Source organism: Danio rerio, chromosome 21 (assembly GCF_052040795.2).
Source record: "Danio rerio strain M-AB ecotype USA chromosome 21, GRCz13ab, whole genome shotgun sequence".
NCBI lineage: Eukaryota > Metazoa > Chordata > Actinopteri > Cypriniformes > Danionidae > Danio > Danio rerio.
Genome location: NC_141041.1, coordinates 14,345,223 through 14,357,862, shown reverse-complemented (window position 1 = coordinate 14,357,862; position 12,640 = coordinate 14,345,223). Strand labels below are relative to the sequence as shown.

Sequence of the window (12,640 nt, the reverse complement as noted above, 5' to 3'; positions counted from 1 at the left end):
TTATTTATGACCACTTTTTAGTCCCATCAAACATTAAAGTGAATTACATAAAAATCATAGTGTGCACATCAGTCTCTGGACAGACAGTGTGGCTGCATCACAAACACCAATATTTTAACAATTTATAAAAAAATTTATCACTTTCTGGCCATCGTATATTAGGCATGGATATATGTATTGTGACCTTGATTTTTGAAAGTATTACAGCACTTTGTAAGTGTTTATTATTACTATTTGATGAGTTTCCCATACAGTTTGATAGAGCGCTTAGACCTAGAAACTGCTTTGCGTGACGTCACTCTGAACAAGCGGATAGTATCAGACTGCAAACCATGGGACAAAATTCATATTATTAATTCATTCATACAAAAAGTCATACACTGTATTTCAGCCCAAGTGATAAATTCCATTCAATATTTAAAAATTGGGTTTCAAACTTCTTATATAGAATATTTCCTTTCAGCAGGGGAAACAAAAGCATACATCACATTTTTCAACACTGTCGTTGTATGGATGTTGTCTGGCATCACATGCAAAGATCATTTAAGCATCATGTGCTCCATTAGCTGAAGCGAGTCCATCATAAGACACATTTAGACAGGGTTCGGGCTAATCCAAGATCAGGAAAACAAAATGACTCTTTTAACAATGTGAAGAGAGTTCAGACTATGGAGTCAGCCATGTAATGCACTGTCAGCCTGGATCAATACGGTCTATTGTTATGCTAGCCAGAACTCCCAGTTTTTCACCATGACACTCCAGGTCAATACAAAAAAAAGAGAGAAGAATTTAAGGGGATGGGATGTGGGGGCTGAATGATAATCCTAAATATGAAAGAGACAAAAATAGCAATGGCTAATGAAAAATTGGCTAATCATACACAGGATATTAGCCTAGTAAATGGCTGCTATACGTATAAAACATCCGCTTGATATAACGACAAGAGGCTGGGACAGAGAAAGCAGATGAAGAAGCAGATGAGGAAGTGATTAGCTAATGGTCAATGCATTAGACTCAATCATAGCCTCTCAAAAAACAACTAAACATCCAGATGAGAAATGGACTGAATGAGCGATGATCTAATGCGCAGTGGACACGTCCGGTTTTTGTCCAGATCAGCTGGATGTATGCCACCCTTCCCCCCCCTTTCCAGCCTCTCCCAAACAATCTGGTCTCAATGTCTGCTCACATCAGACAAGGGATTACGAGCAGCTCAACCTGGTTTTAGTCAGACCGATAGATGTCACGGCCACAGATCTGTACTGTTAAATTAGGCAAGCAAATGTGTGCTGGAAATAAAGACGCAATAGGCCACACCCATGTATAGATCAAAAGTCAACAGAAATGCTAGCTTGATCTCTTTTTAAAAACATGCTGAGTCCTTAAATTGTGACATTGATTTCTAGATGCTTTAACATTATAATCAGAGGTTAAATGCTCAAAAACAAACGTGCTAAAACTCACCGGGAATACAAAGCTACTTGTTCACAAGAGCCTCACTGCAGTCCAGCTGTAGCAACAGATAGCGCCTCTAAACACGACTGTGTACTAGTGATAACCCAAAGTCATGCGTTCTTTTCCCTCCCTGTTCCTCTCTATCATTTGTTTGAGTCTGAATCCGAAAGAACACAGCCGTCCGGCAGCACACTGGAATGTTCCCCCTGTGTTTCCCACAAGCTCGTTCATTGAGCAGCAGAGAGTGCTTCAGTAACTGCCTCTCACATTCCAAACACATGATGATGACGAGGGGTAAAGTCCAACCTCTAGTACTCCTGCAATATAGTGGCCATTTATGATTTATGAGCAGGCAACCATTAGAAGAGCTTTATGACATGACAAAGTCAATACTATTTCATGGTTTTGAGGTCTGCATACACAGCAAAACCAGTCAAACCTTAACCATTATTGTCAGGAGGAGCACAAGCCACAAACCAAAAACAAGGAAGTTGAACTTTGAATGCACCAACAATCAAAGTTTGTGGTCAGCAAGATTCTGTTTAAAAAATTGTAATACTTTTATTCAGCGAGGATTAATTAAACAAAATGAATTAATCAAAAGTGACATTAAGGCTGCTTTTCCACTGCTTGGTAAGGTATGGCTTGCTTTGGTTTTGCTCGACTTCGGTTTGCAATTAGTTTAGTACTGTCTAGGCATGGGCTGGTATAAAATTCTAACGGTATGATAACCTTGGATAAAAATATCAAAGTTTCACATGATTGTGATTACTGCTCTAAAATATTTTCTTTCTAAATGTCTGGGTAAAAAAAACAAGAACTTTTTTTCACTTTGAACACAATGGCTGCATACGAAATTGCATACTTCCATACTCTATAGTATGCTAAAAACAGAATGCGAGCTGAGTAATACGTCAGTATTCATAGAAATAGAAAAAATAGTATGCGTTAAGTGCCCGGATGACCTTCTACTTCCAGCGAGATTTTGAAGTGCGCATCCGATGTACGCTTTGCAATCCCATGATGCACCATGAGAGAAATTATGAATGAGAGTGAAGCAGGTGTTTCAAGTCATCATGATAAAATTGCGGATGTAGTACATACTTTTTTTTTAATCAGTCGAGTAGTAAATTCTAATGCAGTACCTACTGAGTAATAGGCGATTTTGGACGCAGCCAATATATTTTATTTTGAGAACATTTAAAATGTTTTGTTACAGTAAACATGTCAGGCTGAATAATTAAAATAAATCATTGATTTCTGCTGTCTTCATTTGCTTCAAAACAAAAAGCACAGATTTCTTTACTTTTAAGATTTCTTAATTTAAAATGGCAACTTTGGTTATCTTTTCTGCTGGGATAATGTGGTCCTAAACAACAAAAATAATATATATATATATATATATAGATTTGGTAAAAAAAAATATTTGGCCGGTTTTAAAACCTTGACTTTTCCAAACCGCTGTATACCTTGAAAATGGTTATCGTCCAATGCCTAGTACTGTTTAAAGTGGTTCTGTTCAAATGGTTTTGATCTATGGTGTCATTCTATAATACTGGACTTATTTTTCTACAAAGGTTTGAACTGAGTGTGAAAGTACCTGTCTGAGAAATATGTATAAAGAGTGTATTGAGGGGTTTTACAGCTTTAAAACATTTAGAATAATTGTAAAAAAATAAAGCTGACTACTTCGCAGATTTAGATTGAGAGTTATTTTTTGGAACATAAATCCCACAAATAACGAGGGATCACTGTATATCGTTTCAGCTTCAATATCACACTATGCGAATATGCAATAGTCATATCACAAAACTTGCAAATTGGGTCAAAATGGAATTATAATTAACCTGGAACCAAAGTTTCTTGTGGAGTCATGTTCAACTATAAGCATGTGTTATAAAGGCTAAATTTAAAGCATTTGGACACAAGAAATTATAGAGTTTGCCACTCTAATGAAAAACTATGCACCTATCGCAATTTCTAAAACAGAAAAACAGCCCTAATTATGGCTGCGCTGCCTGCAGTGACATCATAATTTTTCATTCCAGGTTGTCCCATCCAGCTTGCTAGAACCGATCCCAAGATACCAACAAGGACTTCAGAACCTTTTCTACTGAAAACAATACTGCGATTTCAATTGTCTTTTTGTTGCAGTGGTATAAATATGGTTTGGTCGTGCAAACTAACAACAGTGGGTTTGGTGTATCATGCTGAGTATGCCGAGTATGACACTGGTAGTCTTACTTCTCTGACCAATCAGCGAAGTGTATACATTACATTTTGGTAGTGGTACAGCTTTCTTATAACCTCACCCAAGGAGGTATTTAACAAATAAATAAATAAATAAATAAAAGAGGTATAAGGGCAAGAAACATAGTGGAAAAGCCTCCAAAAGTCAGCTGTACTAAAGTGCAAAGTGTGCCATACCATGCAGAAACTACTTTTATATTACACACGTTTTCCAATTACCTGTAATAACTGTTTCTTTAAACTTAAGTTTGAATAATTCAGAATGTTTCATGTTTCCACAACATTATGAAGCAGCACATATATTATCAACAATGTAAACAAAAGTTTTGTGAAGACTAAATCAGCATATCTGAATAAATATGATTTAAGGTTCACATGATTTTCCATGACATTTTCCTATTATTGTACTTTATAAAAATGCAGATTGTAAATATATTTAAAATATTACAAACCCAGAACCACTGTATGCCTAATTGTTTGCAGCATGCAAAGTCTTTTTTTTCTTCTTTTTTTTTTTGACAATTTCAGGATATTCCCACTCCACTCAGACAATCAGAACTCTCTAATAGCAACAAGGCCCCAATTCCCATTCCATCCTGATAATAAGGTTGTCCTCTAAAAGACATTCTTTAAATTCTCTCAGAGAAGAGATGGGATATTAATAATCACATGCTTGAAGGTGACACAAATTTCCAGCAGTTTCTAGGTGATAGTGACAATTAGGTAACACAGCAAGCAAGAATATAAACCTCATAATGCTTCATGGATTTTTATCAGTAGTAAGAAATGCAGTAGGTGTAACAGAACCCCCATTTCCTCAAGCTTTCATTTTTTCATAACATGACGGACTGCATACTCCAACAGCATACTGAAACATTAGCGTTCAGCAAGAGTGAAGCACTTATCATTAAACATACTCCCACTATCAAACTGGGAATAGTGAGTTCTAAGTGAGGTCACGCTGAAAGACTAGAAGTTTCCATGGTAACACATCTGTATCCGAGGGGCGCTGACGTCTGAATGGGAGGATGCAGGCCAGAGGAATTTAGAGGAAACGGGTGGGCCGTCTCCAAGGATTACAATTGGCTAATAGTAACCATTCGAAGAAACTATAAAGCTGAACAGCATCTTAGCAGAGATACAGAATAAATTGGCTATTATACGCCATTTTCACCATTTTGTTCCAAGTTTGATTTGTTTGCTTCATGCTGTAGGTTTACATTCACTGAGGGTCAAAATCACTTTCATTTTTTTGTTAAGAATAAACTTTCCCACGTTTTTTTTATAGCATCAGAAATAGTGCTGCACAATATTTTTTCTTTCTGCGATACTTATTGCGATATGAAACCTATTTCACATAACAGTTTAAATAGCTATATTTGACTGTTTTCAGTGGAGTCCAACAATATTATTCAGGTACAAAAATTGAATAAGCGCAATAGCAAAAAAAAAAAAAAAAAAAAAAAAGCTTTTCTTAATTTGCTTCGTCTATTTCTAGTTCAAATATTTAAAAATTCTTAGATCAGGTAAAAGTATTGTTTTGTTTTAAACTTTAGAAGAATTTAATCAAAATTAAGAATTTCCTTTTTATAAAACAAGCAAAATCATCTAAGTAAAATAATCTTGTTTTCGCTTTAAAATGTAAATATTTAGACTAGAAAAAAAAGAAGAACTCAATTACAAAAAGTAGGTTTGCATTAAACCCATGTAAATAAATTAAATACAATTCTGTTGCTCCTGGTCAACTATAATTCAGACTCAACATTGCATATCTTGCAATGCGACTTCTGCAGATGCGCACATTGCGATATCAATGCTGAAATGACATATTGTGAAGCCCAAATTAGAAACTATTTGTTTAGGAATCCAATCTCATCTAAACCACTCCTTTAGAAAATGCCTACTCGGCTGTAATTGCTCAGAAAGGCTGTTGTGATTGGTCTACCACTTGCAGCGAATATTAAAAAATTGAATTCTGATTATAATATTTAACACTTCCTTAGAACTTTGCATTCCTGTTTGAGCTTCAAAGTAAAACTTGTTTGTAATCAACTAAATAAGACCACTGACTAGCGATAAATATTAATTTATTACAAAATTAAGTTTGCGAAGGAATTACTCACGTTTTTTGCCTCATTTCAAGCAATAACTCCATTTATCATACCCTAATCAGGAACTATTTGTTTAAGGATCCAATCTCGTCTAATCCACTCCTTTAAAATGTGCCTACTCAGCTCTGACTGGTGAGATAGGCTGTTGTGATTAGTCTACCACTTGCAGCGAATGTTAAAAGATTAAATTCTCATTACAATATTTAACACTTTCTTAGAACTTTGCATTCCAGTTTGAGGTTCAAAGTAAACCTTGTTCGTATCAACTAATTAAGACCACTGACTAGCGATAAACATTAATTAGATACAAAATTAAGTTTCTGCAGGTATTGATTACGATTTACGACTCATTTCAAGCAATAACTCATTTATCATGCCCTATTTAGAAACTATTTGTTTAAGGATCCAATCTCGTCTAATCCACTCCTTTTAAAAGTGCCTACTTAGCTCTGACTGGTCAGATATTGTTGTGATTAGTCTGCCAATTGCAGCGAATGTTAAAAAATGTAATTCTCATTATAATATTTAACACTTCCTTAGAACTTTGCATTCCTGTTTAATGTTCAAAGTAAACCTTGTTCGTAGTTAACAAATTAAGACCACTGACTAGTGATTAAAAAATATAAGCTTGTGCAGGAATTACTCATGATTTACGACTCATTTCAAACAATAACTCCCTTTATCATGCATTTCGATAATTGAAAGCTTGCATGCATTTACATTCACAAAACAGCTATATTATCACATTAAACATAAGCAAAATGGCATATAACAGAGGCACTTAGAGCATAACCTGTTTTTGAAAGGACTATCGATTACGAGCTGACACTAAACAAACCCAGAGATTGAAGATGGACTTAAAATGAGCACATCCTAAACATGCAATATTTATGATTTTATAGAATGAGAGAAAAAAAAAACACTGCAACCTATCATCACATCTGTCAGGGATCAAAAACATCACAAGCAGGCAGATTTCAATGGACTTAATCCATGGCAGCACGTCAACTAGGCTACATCATGCAGATCACACCCACACAAACCATGCAACAAACCCAAAAAACCTCAAATAAGCCAGCAACTCCATGCAATTAAATATAAAAAGCTTCAACAGACCTTACAAAATAATAATATCCTGTCACTTCATGTCATCCCTGGTATATAGTGCTTCTTAAATTGGTGACGGCTGCATGAGTTTGCAGAAAACAAAACCTCTCTGTGACTGCATTTCTCTAACCATCTCCTCTCCCTTTCGCTGCAGTGCAGAAAAAAAGCATCCGCGCTGCAGTGACGGGTGCGCGGGGAGACAGCCAAGGTAAAGCCCAGCCCATGCGTCTCTCTTTTCACTTAAAAGGTTTTTTCTATCTACTTTGATAATGCAAACACTCTCAGCTGATTTTCTCTACACAACAAATCAGGGCAGAACACAGAGAGACACACACACACACACAAACCCACATATTTTACCTTTAGTTTGGGTTTTAGAAACTTGGACATGGTAACAGGTGTGTCTGGGATGGCTACAAGGCGTAATGTAAAACAGGTTTATTGGTTAAGACATTAAGATTGAGGTCATTGGGAGAAATGCACATCAGCTTTTTAGTAAAATCAAGAGTTAAGTATTATGGCAGCTCGTGCAATGCTGTAACACAAAACAGACCACAGGAAACATTCCATCTGATATCTATCAGTGACAGTGTAGTCATGAATATGAAATAAGGGTCTCCCTTTAGAGGCTGGTGAATTAAGGAGATCACTTCAGGTTTGTGTTTCACCAGGATGCAACCTGAAACCAGAACAGATAAAGGCACCACATGCTGTGTTTGGCCTGTTTTCTATCATCTACAGCCTTGCATTGTGTCCTAACTACACGCAAGGCAGCAACACGTGAAAAAAGGTCTCTTTTCAATGTTAAAAAGAGTATTCGTCCTAACCAGTTTATATTTTTATTGCAATTAAAAGGAGTTTGTCTTAATTTTAAAACTCATGGAACGTTGACCTTGAATGAGATATTAAACCAGAGAAGATTTCCATGTCAAAGATGACAGCGCCTTAAAACGCCCCAACCTATTTCATCATCATTAGAATGATGAAAAAGGACCAATTTATTTTGTGAGTGAGCACATAAAAAAAAACTATGACGCACCATAGGAAAAAAGAAGTGCTGTCACATCCATTTGAAGAAAATCAGGCCTAAAGTTTGATTGGAGTTTGTTTCGGAAGTTCTAAATAGCCTGCTAAAGGGAACTTTTCAGAAAAGCATGCTGATAAAACACATTGACCCTTGATGTTGATGATGAAATAGGTTGGGGGGTTTTGAGGTGCTGTCTTCTTTGACATGGAAATTTTCTCTGGTTTAATTTCTCATTCAAAGTCAGAGGTCCATGAGTTAAAAAAAATATCAACTGAAAAAACTGGAATGTAACACAATTGTGTCAGTTATTTGCTTGGTAACGTAACAGCGATATGAAAAATGATTGGTACTCCTTTTTTTCTGATGTTTACTTTGTCGAATTACATACAATAAACAAATAGCATGCTTCCACTTAGCCAGCTGTCTGTCTGCCCAGTGACTAGCTTCATATTCATGGCGCGCCATTCGCGCGTATCGCGTCGCAGGATGTCTATTCGCGCGTTTGCATTGACTTAACATGTAAATTACTCTGGCTTGACGCGCCTTCCACGTCTGGTGTGAACACAGCATAACTTTTCAGCACATTTGTCTAACCATGCCTGTAATTCCACACTGAGACATACCAGATCCATATGGAAAAACTATGGAACCGTTCTTGACTGTTCTTAAAACCGTTCAGCACAACAGGTAAAAACACAATCATCAAGAGCAAGTTTACTTAGAACACATTCTGTGTAACTGGACCCTTAGAAAGCATATTTTCAACTGAATAATATCAGTGTCATGTTCACACAAAGCTTCTATTAACATAAAAATCAACTTCTATATAACTTAATGACATATGATTAGGCCCACATGGAATCTGCGCACAGAATTCTGCAGATTTTTAGCCTATCATTAATTCTGTTTATTTACTTGAGTAAATGTGTGTAAATCTATATTTATTCAGTTTTTGAATAAGTTTCAGTATTATTATTGACTAATATGAAAATGTTCATCTGATTTATGCACAATGCAGTTTGTACAGTAATATTTTCTGTCTTTTAGTAGATATTATCTGAGAGACTTTTATTTACCAAATGAAGTGAATCTAATTGGATTTGCATTTTAAACATTAAATACAAGTTTAGAAGATATTATTTTTTTATTTCACATATTAAGGTTTTATGATACTCACAAAAAAATTCTGCAGAAATCCGCAGATTTTTACCAAAATTCTCCGCAGAAATAAAAAAAATTTCTGCAGATTCCGTCTGGCCCTACATATGATTCATTTTTGAACATTTTAAACCGTCTTTATTGGTCATAAATTCAGTGTCAGGATTAATTATTGTCTTTTACATTCTGGTTTTTAACAACTATTTCCAAGAACCTGGCTGCAAAAACTATAACAGGTCTGAGACCCTGACACTTGGGAGGGGTCAACGAAAATAGTTGCGCAGCTGCACAAATGCAATACGTCCCAGAGGACACCCCAACCCACGAGACAGGAGGAGACCACACCCTTTGAAAAACTGACAACAATTTCAGCAAGAATGCTGTCAGCATTTGAGGAAACAGGATGGTGAAAACAATGTACACTGATGTATTTGTTTCCGCCAAACACTTGATAGTCTACACAGTTGGTCAGTGAATGACACAAGTGTTAAATTCCAGACACAGCAAGGTTATTTCATAATGCGTAACTGCACTCAGGCACCAGATCTGAAAATAGAAAATAGACCTTAATTGCTGATTATGGTCAACTAAAAAAAAAAAACATTTCATGAAACTAAACAATATGTAATTGTTGTCTGATAAAACTAATAAAAATCACCTATTGTATTTTATGAAAATAAAAATTAATATTAGTATGTGTTATTTATGGCATCACACTTTTGGATTGATTAAAAAAAAAGTTTGGATTGGTCAAAACTGTCAACATTTGATTGGTTGTTTATCATTCAGATTTGACAATTATGAACATTTATCATTCGGATTTGGGTGCCAATAAAAAGTCTTAAAACAAACAACTAATAAACTAATATCAGTTAATAACAACAAATATAGCATTCTCAAACCAATCACTGGTCCGTCTCTATACTGTTACACATAAAGGGCCCAGTATGAGTAATGCAGATTATAAGCAATGAATGCAAATGCCTGAAGACAAAAACATTCATCTTTTGACTTCAGGGGCTTTTTTACATTCTCAGCAGGGCTGTTGACATGTCAGTAGCTGGTGTGCATATTAAGTCAATACTTCGCCAAAAAATCCAATGGATTTAATAGGAAGCTGTTCATATAATTTAAATCTTGCATTTATTTTCTGAGAAAGTTTTTTTTATTTTTCTTCCAAAGACGGCACAAGCCAAAGGCAGTGTATATAATATAATATAATTTTCTGCATGTCTCCATTCAATTTAGCCAGAACAAGTTTTTTTGTTTTAAGTGATAGCCCGTTATCGTTTATGTTGATATAATAATAATAATAATAATAATAACTATGTAACTTAAACGACGTTTTAACACATACATTTTAAGCATTAAATCATAATATATTCAAAACACACACACAACTATTATGGCTTAATATGCAGATCTGTTTATAATAACCACAAAGCATGTAAAAATACCATCACAAAACAATGAAAAGCTTGCAAAAGCACAGGCCTCATATCAGAGCGATCGATCCCAAAAACAGACTGAGAGCGAAACAGGCGCTGGGCGGATCCTCTATATAGCCCGATGTATATAACGTTACACCTATAAATTCATGTTAACCCACCGAAAAAAGACAAAATAGTTAATTTAGTATTGGTAGACAGAGATCATTTTACAATGTTAAAATGTATAGATTTGTGTTACCAAGCATTTGGAAATAAAAGTTGCTGTTTTATCTGCAAAAACAAGTGTGTTATAAATCAACAAACTCGAATACTGAAGTTTTTATTTGATCAATTAAATATTCCTATGTAGCTCAATAAATTTAAATGAGTCCAGTCGCATAATGGCCTGTTTCTGTGTTTAATGTTTAATTAACAACCCACACAGCAATATGGGTTAGTTAGCACTGCAGCTAACGACACCATTAAACAGGGCAATGAACACTCGTTTGAGAAAACGTATTTAGTTCGTGATATTCGTACAACAGCGTAATGATACATGTACGTTCATAACACAATAACAGTTTTATGTTTCATTAAACAAATGGACATGAAAACGGTCGCCGAAACGCCCAGCACGGCCCTCGAGATAACGTTAGCAAACGCGACATAAACCAGACCATTCCTTAAGCTTTGCAATAAAACCCTAGATAGTTGCGTTTGGTTTGTGGAAGATATGTATGTGTAGAGTTAAAATGTTGCAGAATGCCCTACCTTGCTGAAGGATTTGCTCTGTTTTTTTTCTGAGGCTAGTTGGTAAAGGGCGGCGATCTCGACGAATGAAATAGCAACGTAGCGATCAAATGAAGCGAGCCGCCCGAGACGGTGACATCATGCACTGCAGCAACGGGCCGAACGCTTACGGAAAATGCCGAAGTGCCCTATAGCGCCCCATAGTGCTAGATTAGATCAACGTTCTGTGTTGTTTAATATATAATAGAAATTCGTCCGCAGAATATATATATATATATATATATATATATATATATATATATATATATATATATATATATATATATATATATATATATATATATATATATATATTATATATAAGATTTAAAAATACATATATTTAGTTTGCTTCTGAAAGCCACTTTTTCATTTTAATATAATTAGATTAATTTCCTGATACTGCATCTTTGTTTTCTTCTTGGCAGATCTCCTGGTGTGGAAGTAAGCCATAATAAATTTGTCTGCTGGTCTAAGATTTCTGCTGTATCAGTGTCTTGGGAAATCAGATGAAGTTTTGTGACAAATGAATATTAAGAACATTAATTCAAAATCCAGGATTAGACAAAACTGTCATTTAGATATGTGGATTGGTATGAACCTGTGGGATAACAAATAAAAAAGTATTATAGAGATAGTTCTCGGCCCCAAAATAAAATATTTCTTTGCCATTTATTCATGTCAAGTGGTTCACATTCAAGTAGTTCTAATTTTATGAATTTCTTTCTTGTTTTAAAATCAATGTGGCATGTTGCGAAAAAGTATTGCATCATGTCCCATATAATATATAATATGTTACAATTCAAATATATAAAATACATAATAATGACCACATTAAGATAGACTAGTGTTTTGTGGCTGTTCAAACATATTGACTACAATCAAAGGATTCTCATGCCTTTTGGAAGTGGACAATCTAAAAATGTTTAAAATTCTATTAAGCCCTTTAGCACCATCCACTTTTGATTGGACTGATGAAAACACATTTTAATAGGTGTAAAAGGTGAAGAAGCCTATTCAAACTTTGCTCTTACATAAGGGAACTTGGCCCAAAATATAGGCTAACATATTGTAACAGAAATGATGATAAAAATATAAGAATTTAACACATTAACATCTATTCAGTATTAAAGTTCCAAACGCTCTTAAAACTAAACATTCTTAGTGTCCATTAAACAAAAAAATTTATACAGGCCCATAGCCAGCCTATAAAAGGGGTTGTTCTTTTTTTCCTCAAAAAGTGGACCTGTTTGCAGTTATTCACCACATTTTCTATTACATTATGAGGTTCAACACTGCAATTTAGCAACAGA

General features: G+C 35.0%; 1 protein-coding gene across 50 annotated transcripts in view; it reads right to left on the bottom strand.

Moving 5' to 3' along the window:
• The window catches only part of sptan1 (spectrin alpha, non-erythrocytic 1), a 67,561-nt gene extending 56,185 nt beyond the window's left edge, over positions 1 to 11,376 (bottom strand). For 27 of the 50 annotated variants that reach the window (XM_087299676.1, NM_001098488.2, XM_087299685.1 and 24 more), the window contains exon 1: positions 11,310 to 11,376. The gene's annotated coding sequence lies outside the window, so the exon portion shown is untranslated. Of the gene's footprint in view, positions 1 to 1,464; positions 1,688 to 6,932; positions 7,081 to 11,309 lie in introns of those variants that run through there. The other 23 variants (XM_087299677.1, XM_087299682.1, XM_087299686.1 and 20 more) reach the window with 2 other exon arrangements.
• Positions 11,377 to 12,640: the final 1,264 nt, after the last annotated feature.